The sequence below is a fragment of the Dermacentor silvarum genome, chromosome 9 (genome assembly GCF_013339745.2).
Source record: "Dermacentor silvarum isolate Dsil-2018 chromosome 9, BIME_Dsil_1.4, whole genome shotgun sequence".
Taxonomy (NCBI): domain Eukaryota; kingdom Metazoa; phylum Arthropoda; class Arachnida; order Ixodida; family Ixodidae; genus Dermacentor; species Dermacentor silvarum.
This window is the reverse complement of record NC_051162.1, coordinates 146833933-146852179: the sequence shown is the minus strand read 5'-3', so window position 1 is coordinate 146852179 and position 18247 is coordinate 146833933.

The following is an 18247-nucleotide window of genomic DNA, read 5'->3' as shown; positions in this document are numbered from 1 at the left end:
CAAGCAAATCTTGAACCTTTCCGGCCCATCCTGTCGCGTTCACGTCGGGGACGAGATCATCCAGAAACTCCGCCAAGGGCCCATTCACGTCGTCTTCCTCCGCACTTCGAGTGGAGTTGCCATTGCCGTCAAGTAGGTCCTTTACGAGGCCGTCAATCTTCAGGATCTTGTTGAGGCTCTGGCGATCGTATTTCCCTATGCGTCGCAGACTAGCCTCCAGATCTCGGCGGTTACCGGTGGTTGTGAGCTTATGGAGCAGCGACGTTCCACTCGAAAGCCGAAGTACAGCGTCACTGTCCTCAGTAAGCAGTTCGATGATCAACACCGTGTGGAAACCGACGAGCAGTGACGTCCGCACCAGGAGCTGGACAAGCTGGTCGTAGCTGCTCGAATTGCGCATTTCGGTCCATTTCAGCTGGCTCCGCGCCGATTCAAGCGTCGCAGCGAACGCCGCCGGGTCAGAACTCTCTGATACGTATCGATGGCACTCCTGGTAAACGACGCGTACCAGACGCAAATCTGCTGGGTCATCTGCGACATCGTTGTTTCAACCATACATATGAGAGCATGTATGTGTCAAAAGTTCAACAAAGGCATTTTATTTGCGTCTGAAAGACGGGCTATTTAGTTGACCGAGCACACGCACCATTATTTCCAGCGGTAAAATGTTTTCACGAAACAGTCAGGCAAGAAAGGCGATGGACAAAGAATGGAGAGTTTTACCGAAGCAGTATATCTGCGGGCAAGAAAAAACACACGAAATTATGCGCATCCCATGCACTGTGGGCAACAGTGGACCTGAAGCTTTCGTGAGCCAGCAAGGCAAAGTGCAGAGAAAGCGCAACATCTATCCGGCGTTAAAATGTATTGTATCCCGAAATACCACCTACCTGACCTTGCAGAAACGTGCCAGAGCGCCGTAGTATGATAAGAGATGCACAGCAAATTTCGCGGACGAACGCGGCCAGTAACATTTATCTTCATCGTCAGCTGGAACATGCATGCGCAAGCTTTTACAGCGAAGTCGTATATGACTAGGATCCCGGCATTTCTTCGTCTCCGTCGGCAGGCAATTCAATCAGTCACAGCGAAAGGCGCCCGCCGCGTGCGCCGCTGAGTTGTTTGATGGGCGATCAGATGGCGCTCGCCTCTGCGCATCCGTGGCGGTACCGGTTGCGTGGGAGAACGAAAAAAAAAATTCGCAGTTTGGCCCGAAAGGCGAAGCATCGATTGAGATATCAAATTAGTAGAGAACTATACGAAGGAAGAATAGTAGTTTAATGGGCCGTATGAAGTTGTAAGCATTCACTTACTAACTAAATAGACAAGCACGGTGTCACGCGCGCACAGGAAAACATGAACACATCTCGCTCGATGACCGCGGAAAGTCGGTGTGAAAACGCCAGAGTGAGAAAGCGCGTCAGCAGCTGCGGGCAAATTGAACTAAACGTCGAAAGCACAGCGCATACGAAGCTACCGGCACTCGGCGCATGCACTTTGGGCCCATAGCAGATCGCTTTGCAGATGAGGCCCGCGCGGGCGCACATTTCGCCCACACCGCAGATCGCTTTCAACATATGGCCCCCGCGCGGCCGCGCTGTGAGCAGCAGCCGACGGGGCAGAACGGACCACCCTCCCTCTCCGTCGCCTCTCCCCGTGGCTCGCGCTCGAAAGAACACCGTTCGCTTCCGTCCTGCCTTCCTCCCTCGCGTGCGCTACATCGAGCAGCGTTGCCGGCTCACCCTAGTACGCTTTCAATCGCGCACACGGTGTACGGCGCGCGGCGACGATTTTGTCGCCGTTGGACTTTATACAGAACCTCACGGCGACAGCGACGGCAGAATGCGCTTGGAGTGTCCCTATAAGTGCTATAGCAATCAAAAGAAAACGCTATTGTTTGTACGAACAACGCTCAAACCAGCCACAGTAGGTAAAAGTCTGTTGAGCAGGGCGTGACGGTGCGTCCCTCTGGCTTCATCGTTTTTGCAGCCAAATGCACTGTGCGGCTACTTCCTCCCCTGCACCTCCTCGTCATCATCCTAATCATTTCCCCCTCATCTGGTTGGCTTCGGAATGACGTCAGTGCCTCTCCCCAACATTTGAAGTCATGCTTTACACTCTCAAATCTCCTCCTCGCAGACCGAAGATACCCGCAGTCCTCGGATATGTCTTGCAAGCTCACCAGCTGTGAGCTTGCAAGACGTATCCACTTGAAATTAATTTCCAGGATGACACCGGTTGCGAGATATTGTTTTCCAAAGTGTGCAACGAAGTACATGAGCGTTCCAGTCAGGTTTGTGCTTCAGTGCATAAAAGAGCGTTTCGTTTAAAAAGTAAGTGAAACAACCTTGCATTTTTACGGCAAGCTTGATGGCGGATGTCTCCAAACTGGCGTCATTCTGTAAATTAATTCCAAGTGGACATGCCTTGCAAGCTCACTGGCTGCGATTCGTAAATTGCAATGTGTGCCGTAAACTAAATAATTAGAAATATAATTGGCGTATTTTATTAATTAGCTTAATGTGCGTTTCAATTTCTTGTGCAAGTAATGTCCCCCTCTACGAATAAAAGAGCTCAAGGACTAGAGTTAAGTTACCTGCAACAGACTATTTTTAAGAATAATAGCCTGTTGCAGGTAACTTAACTCTAGTCCTTGAGCTCTTTTATTCGTAGAGGTGGACATTACTTGCACAAGAAATTGAAACGCACATTAAGCTAATTAATAAAATACGCCAATTATATTTCTAATTATTTAGAAACTTTAAAATGATCACCCTGTATACTATACAGTCGAACCAGGATGTATCGAATATGAAGGGGATCACAAAAAGTTCGATTATAGGTAATTCGATATATAAAATAAAAATTTCATGCAAGAATTTTAAAGGGGAATTACTTCTGTTCGTTATACACAATATTTCGTTATAAATCGAACCCAGATATATCGAACTCGAAGGGTACTGCGAAATAGTTCGATATATCAGTAATAATATAAAATAAACATTCTATACAAAAATGTTTAAAGGGATACGGACACAAAATCTGAAAATTTTACGAATGTGCTGCAATAGAATCCTCAGTGTGTGATTACACCGACAAGAAGTCTTAACTTAGCTCATTTTTTGAGCCGATGACTATTTTTGCGCATTTGTGAGTGCGTGCCTCGCCGCCCGACCTGCGAGAGTTGGAAGGCGTGACGTCACGACACCCTCGTCGGGAGCCCAGCCGGCCGGCCACGGTCATTCGAAGCGCGCCGACGCCGCCATCGCGAGCATGGATTCGAGTTCTGGTGCCTCTACCAGCGATGAGTACACGTCTGAAGACGAGGACCATTCCAACTTGGCAATAAATATTACCGCTTACGGTTACGAGCCTTCCGCGTCAAGCGACGAAGAAGAGTAGGCGGCCGTGAAAGTGCCGGTCAGGTTTTCGCGAACTGTAGCGCGAAGATTTCGCTCTGCACCAGACACTTGTGCAAGAATTATTTATCATTTCTTCTGTAAACTTGCTTTTTCAAGAGCGCACGCAGGTGAGGCAGCTGCGGCGTACTTCAGCACTGCGTGGATGACTGAACAGTAGTTTATGCCGTCGGCATGAGCAGCTGCTGTGAGGTATCAGTACCTCCGAGACTCTCACGTCCACTTCGCCAGCCGTCCGACAGATGGCAGCACCTGTCTGGCGTTCTCCCCAGTTTTCCTGCTTTTAGCTCGTGGAGAAGCAGAGCTGTGTGTGTGTCTGATCTCGTGAGTCGCGCTCGCGCTCGCGCTCGCTAGCATTGTATTGTTTTACTATGATTTGCCAACATTTTTAAAGACATTACTGCCTTCGTGCCCAGCCTCGGGCATTTCACCCCAACCTCGCCCTCACACTGCTCAAGAAGGCTGCAAGTGAACGAAAACAGTACCGACATCTTTTAGCGTCCTCTTTTCAATCGCACCGCTGATCATTTCTGCCTTGCGTTTTCGTGAGAAGACCGATGGAACAGCGTCAGGCTTTATGGGTTGCCTTTTGAGCGGCATGCCGAGGCTTTTCAGCACAGCCGGGCTGGTCACATAATCATCGTCGACGAAGCGGTCCGCACAAGTGAAGTCATTTTTAGAGGTCTCCAGGCTCGGCGTGATGGCTTACAGGCAGGTATCCAAAGTTTACGCACCTTCTCGTCTCTGGGAAACGTGTGCAACGGCGTGTCACGACCAACGATGCTGTTATAACAGCAATGTCTGGGCATTTCCTTCCGCTGTGACGAACGCGTGAATACCGAGCGACGACCGCGTGAAGGCGCATGTAAGACACACCACCTGCGTGGAGCGCCGACGGGGATAATGTTTCAGACGGACCATGTACGAAGATCACCGAAAGGGGTTAAACAAACGCTGCAAGGGACCGACACCCTATATGAAAACTGCGACAGCTATGGCCAACGTTGGCCGCGGGTGAGTGTTATGAGGTCAAATTTCACCTTCGGCCGGCGGCCGCTTGGAGGCAAGGTGCAACGGAAATTGCCAAAAAAAGATGTTTCTCGGTCTTTTTTTTTCGAAGCAGCTTGTTGTATTCGTCATTTTCAACTGTGCAGCTTTTGTTTCGATGCAAAAAACCACCCACCAACTTTGGTGTCCGTGTCCGATTATTTTACAGTTATTCGTTATACATGATAATTCGTTATATCCGGGTTCGATATATCCGGGTTTGACTGTATGTGGGTTCGATATATCCGGGTTAGACTGTGTCGTAATTAAGAGAAAGCTTGTTCCTACCTTCCGCCTTGTCTTGGCTCCGGAGAAACTCGTTGACCCTGGCCCCGGACGCCTTGATGCCGTCCCGCCGAAAGCTCCCACCGTCCACTCCGCGCGCAATCCATGAGTCGCAGACGAAGCCGTAAAAGTCGCCGCACGCGTCCGTGCTGGTGTTGAGCAGACTGGCCAGGTAGTCGCGCGCCGCCAAGCACTCGGCCGTCACGCAGGCCAGGGGCGATATGTCGGACTTAGCGTAGAACATGAGGATCAAGGCGGTGACCAGCAGGGAGAGCATGACGGCGCATACGCAGATCATGACCCCTTGCAGGAGATACTGCTGTCGCTCGTCGACCTCTGTCACGAACGACACGTTCATGGCTGCGCTCGAGAAGATGACGAATGCCGCCGCTATCAAGTTCACGAAGTCGCGCCACACTTCGAACAACGTGTGCGTAGTGTACTAGCAGCAAACGTCGAAACGATTCAGCAGCGTCAGCAGTAGCAATGCAATAGTAGGACCACTAAACTATTTTTACTACAGAGAATAAAAACATAGTAAAACCCAGATATATCGAACCCGGATATAACGAATCATTGTGCTTAACGAACAGCTGTGAAATTTTCTTGAAAAATGTTTGCATAAAATGTTTATTTTACAAATCGAATTTTTTATATATCGAACTATTTCGCGATCCCCTTCGAGTTCGATATATCCGGGTTCGACTGTAGCGCTTATTGAAGTTCAAGGTGAAAGGGGGGTGATTGTAAGGTACCCACGTATCACAGATTGGGTATGTTTCGTAGTCTTGGCACAGCCAGCTAGGATGATTATCTAAGTTGAGTTATCTATCTAATTAGCATTGTTAGAGTACTTAACGCACTTTCCGGGGGCGGTCTGTCTGTATCTGTCTCTAACCATTTTCTGGTCAACCTGAGTTACTAGGTAGTCCATGGTAATAATGATTAGAGTATCGAGCTGCTATTATGAGGAAACCGGGTTCGAAATCAAATCTTCGGGCAGACTTCCATCACGCGTATGTGATACTGTGTATGTATTGCTCATCAGTTAAACAGTTTCACGTGAACTTGTAATAATGGGTACTGGTCCACTGCTTATTGTGTACAATCGTATTGTGTATAATTGTGTATTGTGTACAAAGTGTATGATCACTGATTTCTGTCGGTTCTAGCGTATGCGGCAGGAACTTGAAGTTTAACAAAAAAGCTTAAGGACAAGTTAAGGACCGCGCAAAAGAGTCATGGAACAAGAAATGTTAGGTGTAACGTTAAGAGACAGCAGGAGAGTGGTGCGGATCAGAGAGCAAACGCCGGTAGCCGGTTCACATTAAGATAAAAAAGAATGGAGCTGGTCGGGCCATATAATGCGTAGAGAAGGTAATCGGTGGACCATTAGCGTTACAGAATGGGTGTCAAGGGAAGGGAAGCGCGGTCGATAAAGGCAGAAAATTGGATGGGGTGATGAAATTAGGAAATTTGCAGGCGCAAGTTGGGGGGACTCAGCTAGCGCAAGACAAGGGCAATGGGAGATCGCTGGGAGAGGCCTTCGTCCTGCAGTGGACATACATAAACATAGGCTGATGATGGTCATAATGATGTGCCGATCTTTCATAAGCCCAGTTTCCCTCCCTTGAAACATTGTGTATGTGAAAGTAGGTATGTGCCGAACTTCCAATGAACCTCTTTTACGGGAATTTCGGTCACTGTGTGTGTGCAACTGCGTATGTGCCGCTCTTCACTAAACCTTGTCCACCCCAACTTGCATCACTGACTATGTGACACACTCCAATGATCCACTTTGATGTCAACTTGCATCGCTGGATGTGGGCATGTGTGTGTGCGACTGGGTATGTTCCGCTCTTTAACACCAACTCGTGTCACTGAGTATGTGCCTCTCGGTATGCGCCACAAGGCATGTGGCGCATCTAAATAAACCTGTTTCACGCCAACTTGGGACCCTGGGCATGTGTCACTGTGTCACAGACCCCGTGAACGAGGCACAAACGCCGGACCAAATTCCAAAGCCGACTTATCAGCTTCCGAAAATAATCCCACGAAAGCAAGGACAATTAAGAATGGGCCCTCGGGTGCGCCAGCGAACGCTGGTTGCTGTCCAAAGGCCGCGTCAGAGCCCAGAGTTGTCAGAACACAACAAAATATATTCTTCACACAAGGCAGTTACACACACACTTGCACACTTAGGCTAGACACAACACGACACAATTCAGATGGGTATTGACAAACACAAGAAAATAATTCACGACAAGCACTAAGAGTCCAACACGTAAATTACAAAATGAATAGGAACACTACGTGTCCAATCGTATTCACCCGTGTTGGTCTTGTCAGACGATCTCGGCGTAGCTCGGGGCAAATCTCGAAGAAGGAACTTCTTCCGGAAATGCAGACGCTCGGTGAACTCGTCGACTAGCTTGCCGGGGAATCCCTTTCTTCCGAAGACGCTCGGTCTTCACGTTACATCACTTCACCGGTGCGGACTGAACTCTCCTGCTGATTCTCGCACGGCGGTTATATAGCTTCCACAGGCGTTCTCGAACTTTCCTATCGGAGTCATGATCTCGTAGCATGGCCAAAGCCTGGGTATCTTCGAGGCTTTTCTCGTACCTTCGACCACCGCCGTCGTAGCGTCACCAAGGGAGGGGGGGGGGGGGGTGATGACTCATGCTGTTGGCGCACGCTCACGCCGTAGTTATCTCTCTCGACTCGCCGGATGAGAAGGTGTCCCGGCGCGCGCGTGTGCTCTCTCTCTCTCTCTCTCTGGTTAACGTCGCTTCGTCGATGCTCTTCTAGACATCTAGACGCCGTTGTTCGCGTTGCTGTTTGAGGCGTATGCGCTCTCCCCCTCTGTTGAAGTTGCCGCGGGGCCGGCGTGTTCTTTCGCTGGCTTGCGTGACACGCGGCGCGCGCTTGGATTACGCACTCTATTGTGACACACTGGGTATGGGCCGCTCTCCAATTACAAACAGAAATTACATTTCTCAGGTGTTGGGCCAAGTCCAACCCACGTCATAAATATTCAGACACTTTTGTCTAGACGTATATTCACGTATTTTTGTGGTGGGGGGGGGGGGAAGCAAGCATTTTGCATAATATGCACTTTCTTTGCTTTAGCCCTAGGAATCCGGCCAACAGCAAATAAAATGTGTAATAATTATAATAATATAATGACACCAAGGATAATGACAATGTATATTTCTGCAGCGTTTTACTCAAAGTAATTTAAGAGTGAATGAATAAATACAAGACAGTGATATAGAGTTTTTGTTAATCAGGAAAATTCGACCTCAAGCCACCTCCTGAACTGTAATGACAATGTGAACAGAGCACTGAAGGTACACGTTGGACTGGTGGGGCTGGACGCGTGGGGGGGGGGGGGGTTAACTCGGCCTCAGGGGGGGGGGGGGCTACAACACCCCAAACAACCCCCCCCCCTTCGGTGCGCCACTGCAGTGAGCTATACGCAAGGTAACTCTTCTGCTATAACTCTTCATAATTCAATTTCAAAGCAAATTCGGGGCTCGACGCAGGCCGCGTTGCTGGCTGTTCTCCCGACAACAGTTTTAGAACTCTCTTTACTTTAAGGCTTCTTCAGCCATTTTCGCATCGCATAGAAACGTGTTCTTACTCACCATAAAATGACCATTGACCCGTGGAGCCGACGCCATCCTTCCGATGGGCATCCGCGGGGGACACCAAGTGTGTTTCGCTGGCGTTCCCAGTAGATATCCCCGTGTCATCAGCCTTCCTCTTCGGCACCCCTCGCTTTTGTTTATCGATTCTTTTGTGATCCGTTTGCGCTAACTCCGGTGGCTGTGGATGCGGTCCTGGCAGCTGGCCTGGTGGATGGCCTGGTTGCTGATCCACGGCAGCCTTTCCGCCTACTGCAACGTCCTCGTCATGGATGGCCATCTTGCCGTCCTCGCACTTAGACGTCGCTGACGGGCCGGCGCACTGGTCCTTCGATGGCGCCGAAGCACCGGCTGCCACCTCGGCGGCTTTCCCGTTATGCGACGTATGTGGAGCGACAACTTTCTGGCTCACGGCAAGAACGGCATTGCCAACCGGTGCGGCGAGCGAAGAAGGCGGATGGTTTTGAGAGCCGGTAGTCGAGGCAGCAATCGTTGTGTCAGGTGGTTTATTATCTGGAGCCAGCGCCGAGCTTCGCGCCTTGGAACTGGCCTCCTCCTGTCCCGGGGCATGAGCAGGAGCTTGGCCATGGCTCTCCGCCACTACAGCTGGACCATCGGATGCCGTGCTTGAGGAAACCCGTCTTAAGGAAGGCCGTCTGCTCGAGGAAGCCAGTCGTTTGTGGAAGCTAGACGGCGCATGGTCCTTGGACGCGATCACGCCAGGCATTGCTGTGGATGACGAAGACCGGCGGCGTTCTTTCGTGGAGGCAGGCTTAGCTGTTGTCCCGGTGACCTTTGCAGCTGCGGGTGCTGCGTCGGCAGACCGGACTTGGTCATGTGGCGCGGCACCCGCAGCCGCTAATGCGCACGGTCCTGTTGTCGAAGCCGTCGATGCTCTATGAGTCCTTTCCGAAAAGCTGCTCGTTCTGGGCTTGTTATCTTTATCGGCCTGTGCTTTGGTGGTCGCGTCCTTCTCGGGCGAGCCCTTGGATCTGGTGAAAGAAGAAAGATGATTTTTCAGATCCAAATTGTTCCGTCTCGTTCAGTATAAGACAGCAAGAAATATAAACCTTGTCGGGTTGCCAGAATCATCATCATCATCAGCCTAGATTTGTGTCCACTGCAGGACGAAGGTCTCTCCCTGCGATCTCCAGTTACCCCTGTCTTGCGCTAGCTGATTCCAACTAGCGCCTGCAAATTTTCTAACTCCATCACCTCACCTAGTTTTCTGCCGTCCTCAACTGTTGCCAGAATAAACGTATCTAAATATCTGAGAACACGAAGCAAAACGTGGATAGAAATAATAGGTGACAAACAAAAAGCTATTGTTTAATACCTCGGAAGCTTGTACCTGCATATTTTATTACACTAAGAGAAATCCCCTTCCTAAAACGCTTCATGACTAGCGTTTAGTCATACATGACATTTCGCGTCCTAACCATACTCGACTGTGAAACTGTGCTTATCACGAACTCGACCAACTCTCTCCTCAAATCGTGAGTAATAAATCCGGGTGCGTAAAGGAGAGAACGGTAGCCGCTATATTTGACTAATTTCTTTTGGAGATCCAGGATCAGCGTTGACTTAGGTTTGCAAGCCACTTTTTCTGTTTTGATGAGTGTTCCTTCAGTGCTTGTGCGTTTTTAACAGCGGCGCCGGCCGTTAGTCCGTTAGTCTTCCACAAAAAACGTGGGCCGATCCTGGCGCTAGTGCAGAAAGGATCCAAGCGCAATGGCAGATACCCCTGTGAACTAGCGAAGCTGAGCTTGGATAAGTCTAGCTAAGCATGGTTGGGACTACTTAACTTTAGTCAGTCATCGATAGCCAATCGATAGCCAATCCATATATAATCGATAATTGATCAATAATCAATAAATTCCGGAAAATGCTGGGGATGACTTGGTAGTGCTTAGCATAGCCCTACAGCCAGGACTAGCTAGGTGCCCATAAGCTCCGCTGTCCTCCAGTCCTCCAGTGCAAGGTACGCCAATTTTTTGCGTTGCAATTCTTCGTTCGTAATGAACTAACTAGCCCACTCCCACGTTCTTCGGTGCTCGGAAATCAAAGCATTACTATCGCATGCACGGAACCATAGAACCAACTTAAATAGCTTTATTGTATTTAACAAACTTCGGCGCATACTACTGTGTACTATACTATCTATATGCCGGCTCTCACCTGGCTACATCGGCGTTTGGCCTCGGCTCTGTGTGACCCCCCGTTCCACTGTGCTCAGCTTTGGCCGCCGACAGTCCAGTTGACGAAGTCACTGATGCCCGACGATTCCTTCCCGAAGAGGTGCTCAAGCCGGGTTTGGTAGCATCTTTCTCGGCGTGTGCTTTGGCAGCCGCTTCCTCTTTGAATTCTTCCTGTTTGGCTCCTTCGTGTTTGGTCCGTTTCCTCTTCGAGGATGATGACGACGACGACGACGACGACGACGAAGCTTTCGGAGCAGTACATTGACCCTTGCTGCCGCTCCTGTCTGTTGACCGGCGATGCGAGATCAGCTCCGTAGGCGCCGCTGCGACGTTGCCTCTTATGTCCGGGGAAGTCGCATCGCCATCCGTGACACTTGTCCTCTTCGATGGGCCACCCGAGGATTGAATTTCCGAAACGGACCCAATGGAGCATCGCCTAATGCCTCCACTGCCTTCGCTGAGGCTACCGAGAGACGAGCTGCGCCGCCTGGACGTATCCCGATGCGTCTCAGGTTGTTCTTCATCATCGGTACTGGGCTTCTTCGATGGGCTGATCACACGTACTTCCGGTTCGGGTGCTATGGAGGTCGTCCTAGCCACGGCGTGGGCTGAAGGCTGTTTCTGACTCTTATGAAGCGAGGACTTCAGGCTCTTGCTGTCCGCGCCGGCACCCTGGTTCACTACGTTTTCCATGTAGGCGACGAATTCGGCTCTGCTCTGGAACGCACGAAACCAGACCGGGATCACGGCACGAGAAGAAATTTCTCGCGAAGAACGCGTGAGAACGCGCAATGCACCGGCAATTGATGATGATGATCGTGATTATCCCAAACGCATACTCATACAACTAACGGAGGATTGGTAATGTCCAGTAGAGCGAAAAGAAATAACAACGAGAAAGCATTCAGTAGTAATCTCCCTTGCGGTCGTCGTCTTCTTGGTTCTGAGCATGAGCTCTAACATTGTAATTTGTGTTGCAAATAGTTCATTTTACTGAGTGAGTGACGCCGAGGGGTCAAGCCACTACCTTTTAGAGGCCATTCACTGAGTAGCAGAAACTCAAGGTGTTAGGCAAAGTGGAGTAGCGGCCTTGAGTGTTGGTTATCCAGAATGCTAGAGCAGCCCCGGGCCTGCACTAATATCTATAAAAACGTAGTACACGTCCACTGCGACGTGATAGACCAAAAAGCAGAGGGAAATGCAAAGTTCTTACAGTTACGCTTTCTTTCCCTCTTCCGCTGACTTTCCCGCTGCTGTTACTGCTGGCTGCTTTCTGGCCGATTAGCTCTTGCAGAATACGTGGGTCATACTAAAAGCAATGTCCAGGTACTAGTCCAGGTGCAACCTACTACTAGTCCAGGTGCAGCCAAATTAGCAGGACACACTAAACTGCAACAGACACATCCTCACTAGAGTAGGAATTGTCCTCCCTAGTGCAGTATTCGGCCTAAAGCACTGCTAAGCCGGGTAGGGCAGTTTTTTCACGGGCTCGGGCCGGGCTCGGGCACGGCATGTGCTTTTTGACCCGGGCCCGGGCCGGGCTCGGACTTTGTGGTGGTGTGCATGTAACGTGCAGCGAGTTATCCTCGCGCGTCTCGACTCTGAAAAAAAAACCTGTTGCCCCGGCGCAGCTGGAAGCTAGCAGTGCTACTCCTGTGTACTTCCCTTTTCTTCTTCCGTCGTATTTTGCGCTGTTTGAACAGAATGTAAAGTCCAGAAAGACCGAAGTCGCCTCAGACCAAAGAATGGCATTGTATTCCTTTCCTAAATCACTGCAATTATTGCTTTCAGCGCGGTCTAAGCGCGTTCGCGACTTGCTGATTCTTCAAAGGCGAATTCGTAAAACGATGACTGATACGATAAGATAATTTGTCACGCGGCTGAAATATGGCACTGCGTCCATCCATGATTGCACGCATGTTCTCAACCGGCCGCCTAGCAGCAGCGCATTACGCTGCACCATGGAGCATCGAGAAGATTTCTTTCTCCATTTACTCCATCCGTGTGCTGCGCTCACGACCGGTCGTGGCTGCGCTTCGGCTATAGTGTACTATAGCTAGAATACAGTTGAGTGGGACGAGTGGCTCGGGCGGCGCATGCTTTGCAGTGAGGCGCCCGACATGGAAAAATACTGTGGCGGTGCTGCGATAGAAGTGGATTGGGCCGCATCAAGGTCACGCCGTTGGAAACTGCGGGCGATACTGCTCGGCAGGGTCATTCGTACTACTTCGCTCGCTGGTATTTGCGTTCAGATGGCTCAAATGGTGTTCATGATTGCATATGACATGTATTTATGCCTTAAGAATAATTTCCTTTCATTCTCTTTATTTTATTTTCTAATGCCAGCTCGGTGATCTTTTTCGGTCTCGGGCCGGGTTCGGGCCAGGTTCCCAGTCGGGCTTGGGCCGGGCTCCGGCCGGGCTCGGGCCGGGCTCGGGCCGGACTCGGGCTGGGCTCGGACCTAAGGTAAGGGGGTGGCGGGCCAGGCCGGGCCGGGCGGGTAACGTAAGATTATTTCCGGGCCCGGGCCGGGCCCGGGTCGCGTCACAAAGCTTTTGGTCGGGCTCTGGCGGGACAGCCCAACGTAATAACGGGCTCGGTCCTGGCCCGGGCTAAAAAAATCGGCCCGTGTAGTGCTCTAATTTGGCCACTACCTCCATCATGACTCTTGCAATCAACCCATGGTTCTCAGTCCGCAGCGGCTGCCGAGGACCTGACAAAGGGGGCTGGTCAGACCTGCGACGCGGCAGAGGGTGCTAAGAATATCTGAATTCGACAGGCCACCATTGCAAATTGAACCTGGCAACGTTTAATACATGAGCACTCTCGAGTGAGGCTAGCCTAGCAGGGCTCTTTGAGTAATTACCAGGCATTGCCCGGAATATTATTGGTCTTAGTGAGGTTAGAACTGGTGAGGCTTGTACTGTGCTAACTAAAGGCCACGTATTGTGCTATAGAGGTATTCCAGATAAGAGAGAATACGGGGTAGTATTTCTAATTCATAAGGACATAACGGGCAGCATTGATGAATACTAAAGCAATAATGAGAGCGTAGCAGTCGTCGTAATAAAGCTAAATTGGAAATATAGATTAATGCCAGTACAAGCCTACGCTTCAACGTCCACTCATGATGATGAAGAAATACAACAGTTTTAAGAAGATGATAAATTAACAATGAGAAAGTTGCATACTCAGTATACTGTAGTCATGGCCGACTTCAATGCAAAAGTGGGAAACGTAGGTTGGGGAACCAGCAATTAGCAACTACGGCACCGATTCTAGGAAAAATGGAGGAGATATGTTCATAGAATTCGCGGAAAAAAATAGACTCCGCATAATTAATACCTCCTTCAGCCAGCGCAGTAACAGGAAGTTGACCTGGAAAAATTAAGCCCTGATGGAGAAACAAGAAATGGAGTAGATTTCATACTTTCTGCCTATCCCAACATAGTGCAGTACGTAGAAGTGTTTGATACGTTAAAGGGCAGGGCTGGCTTCTAAGGCCAACTTAGAAGCCGTAAGGACGAAAGCAGACGAATTCAGGCTGGTGTTCGCAAACAAATATGCAGCTTTAGAACAGGAATATGAAGACAACCTGGAGGTTCTGAATAACACCGTAACTAGGTTGATTTTAGAAGCAGCAGTTATAGTGGGAAGTAAGGCACCAAAGCAAGCATTACGTAAGCTCTCCCAAGTAACAGAGGACCTATAAAGAAACGAGAAAACATGAAAGCGTTAGAGACAATTTGCGGAACGGTCAGAGCTGATAATCAAGAAAGTAACCAATATCTGAATTCACAACATCGGAAAGATTAAAAGCAGTAAAAACTGGCCGCAGCATAAAATCAGTGACAAGAAAATCAAGGAGTACAGGAGGAATAGATGAATATCTTGAAAAATATCTAAAAAGATTTCACAATTACCTTGCTTCTCCACAAGAAAAGTAGAAAAACACCTATCAAGAAAGGGGTGAGGCAAGAAGACACAATCTCTCCAATGCTATTCATTGCATGCTTAGCAGATGTACTGCGAAGGACTAGGAGTAAGGATCAATGGCGAAATCTCTCAACAACCTTTGATTTGCAGGTCATATTGTCCTATTCAGCAACACTGGGAATGAATTGCAACAAACGATTAAGGACCTCATCTGAGTAAGTGTAAGAGTAGGGTTGAAGATAAATGTGCTGAAGACAAAACTAATGTTCAATAGCCTGGCAAGGAAACAAGAATTCATTATCGCCAGTCAGCCTCTAGAGTATGCGCAGGAGTACGTTTATGTAGGTCAGTTACTCACAGGAGACCCTGATCATGAGAATGAAATTGACAGAAGAATAAAAATGGGCTAGAGTGCATACGGCCAGATATAAAAAATCCTGACTGGGAGCTTACCACTGTCGTTGACAATCATCGCATTCTACCAGTCCTAACCTGTGGGGCAGAAACTTGGAGGTTAACAAAAAGCTCTATAACAAGTTAAGGACCGCACAAGGTACGATGGAAAGAAAAAAAATGTCGCAGTTTCGCCCGAAAGGCGAAGCACCAATTGCGATAGCAAATTAGTAGAGAGCTATTCGGAGTAAGGATAGTAGTTTTATCGGCTGCACAAACTTGGACAGATTCGCTTACTAACTGAATTAACAAGCGGGGTGTCAGCGCGCACAAGCAAACATGAATAGATCACACTGAATGACCGCAGACAACGACTGTCAAAACGCTGGCAGCAAGCGCAGCCGCCGCAGCGGCCGAAGGTTCGCGCGGTCTATCGCTTCAACGGAAACTGAGCGGCGAATGCACAGCGCATACAAAGGTCAGAGCCGTGCGGAGATAAGAGATGGTGCGGGCGACCGCCACCGCCGGGCAAAGTGCAGAGGAGTTGTGCAGAGGAGAAGCTGCCCCCCCCCCTCCCTCCCGCTACTGGCCACTCAATCTTCCCGCTTTCGCGTGGGAGATTGAGTGGCCAGTTCCCCTTGCGCCCGGTTGCAAGATAAGCATTTGGTGAAGCAGCACAGCGTCGGGCCGCCTCCCTCCCTCCCATACCCCCACGGCCTTTCGCGCGATGGTCGCGTTTGCTTTCCGCCGTGCGTTCACTCTCCGTGATAGCGCGCGTCTCCCGCGCGCTTACACTCGCGCATACGGCGCGCGGCGACGATTTTATCGCTCTTGGAATCTATACGGAACCTCATGGCGACGGCGGCGGCAGAAATCCGGTTGAAGTGTCCATATAATTGCTATAGCAATAAAATGGTAAACGTAACTTTAAGGGACAGTAAGACATCGGTGCGGATCAGAGAGAAAGCGGGGACAGACGGTATGCTATAGTTGATACTTAGGGAAAAAATGGAGCTGGGCGAGTCGTGTAATGCGTGAGGCAGATAGCCCGCGGACCATTAGAGTTACAGAATGGGTGCCGAGGGGAGTTAACCACAGCAGAGGACGGCATAAAATTAGGTGGGATGATGAAATACAGTTCAGTCGCCTTCAAGAAGTGCAGAAGGGCTTTTGTGACCTTGTGCATGCAAGAATGTATAGGCCATATAGTCCCAGGATCTTTTTCTCCGAGAGCACTCCATTATGCAGTTGGCTGAGTCTAGCTTGCAGAGAACATCGTTGATCGTCAAGGAATGGGCAGTGGCACAGAAGGTGTTCTAGTGCATTGTCGCACCCGCACAAATTGTACGCCGCACTGTTGGTCATTCCTATTAGGAATAAATAGGCATTTTTGAAGGCGACTCCAAAACACATGCGACTAAGTAAAGTTGTTTCGCGACCGAAGAGGCTTGTTGGCAGGCGAAATAGCAAGTTGGGGTCGAGAGAGCGCAAGCATGAGTTGGTAAAACCCGGTGAATTCCATTGTAAAAGTATGATCTGTCGAGCAAGCGACTGAAATTGCCACGCAGCATCCGTTCTCGAGAGTGGTTAGGCACCCGCTGATATTTTTGATGAGCAGAAAGCGCAACTTCATCTTCACTGTCGTTGCCGACAATTGTGCAGTGGTTAGGCAATTATTGAAATACAATGTCGTGTGCTTTCTGAAACACTTGGTGATGAGCATGCCTAATTTCGAACGCTAGCTGCTCGTGTAACCCATGAAGTAAGGCAAACTGCACAGTTTGTAGGGCTCCTTTCGAATCGCAGAAAACGGCCCATCAATTTAATGGCTGCTGGTACACGTAATTGACTGCTAAATGGTGGGATGGTAGCCGTGAATGGTGTCGAATGCGCGCTCTTAGCGTCTCTACAACGACGTGACTAGTGATCAGGTGCTCCTATGCAATTTCAATCGTTGCAGCTGTCGAAGAACATCTCGGGAGACCAAGACATGTCCGGAGTGCTTGGGCTTGTACCCTCTATGGTGCAAGATTAGTCTTGCATGTGTTGGAGAAGAAAGGACGACTGTATCACAGAAAAAGTGCCGTGCACAGCTGTTACATGGAGCGCACGGATGGTGTGCACGATTTCCCAGCTACGAAATGAAACATATTCTCAATACAAGTTAGCTTTAAATGCGTAAGCATTTCTATGCTTACCTAACGAGAACACGGTCCGTGCGTCCGTCCTTCCCGTAAGACGATCGCTTTATAGAAAGAGCCCCCAGCAGCGAGCGACTGTACCTTCGCGCTGCCTGTCGCTTCAATGCGAATGAGGCGGAGAGAATACAGAGCTCCCGCCGCATGCCGCACTCTGCCCGTTTCGCAGATCGCTTTCAAGATATGGACCCGCGCGTCTGTTCAAATGAGCGGCGAAAACACAGCGCGCCAAGCTATATCAGCAGTCGGCACTCACTGTCGGCATCGCACATCGCTTTCAATATACGGCCCTCGCCGACGCGCCAGACGTAGCCGCCGCCGGAGCATTGTTGATCACGCTTCATAATGTTTCGACGCGAGTGGATAATGCTCTAAAGAGCGATAACGGCTTATAATGATCGGGACGTCATCGGCGCACCTGGAACTTCCAGTAGAACCAACCAACAAGAGACGGTGTACATAATAAATGTTGCATACATTTCATTCATTTCCTACATCTCCCTCGTCATTTCACCCCTCCACATCCACATCCACTGCGGCCTATCTATAACACGAGTGGACATTGCAAGTTCGGGAATGAATATCTAGAAACTGGTCTCACCCTGAGAATTTGTTCCAATTGGATCCGTTATACGAACTCCATGGCTAGAATTTCTAAATTGCACTATGGGCCATAAGCTAATTAGTTAAAAACTTAATTAGTTATTTTTTGTCAATTAGTAGATTATGCGTTTCAATTTTTCTACAAGTTTCGTCCACCTCTTCGTGTAGAACAGCTCATGAACTAGAGTTCTATTTGCCACAGGCACCCTTTATATATAGTTTTGAAAGTGTTCGCTGAAACACCCTGTATATATATATATATATATATATATATATATATATATATATATGATGTGCACGGGTGAAATGACGAGGGAGATGTAGGAAATGAATGAAATGTATGCAACATTTATTATGTACACTGTCTCTTGTTGGTTGGTTCTACTGGAAGTGCCAGGTGCGCCGATGACGTCCCGATCATTATAAGCCGTTATCGCTCTTTAGAGCATTATCCACTCGCGTCGAAGACACTTGGCAGGGCACCTGTTCTAGACAGACAAAATAGGTGGTGGAGGTGG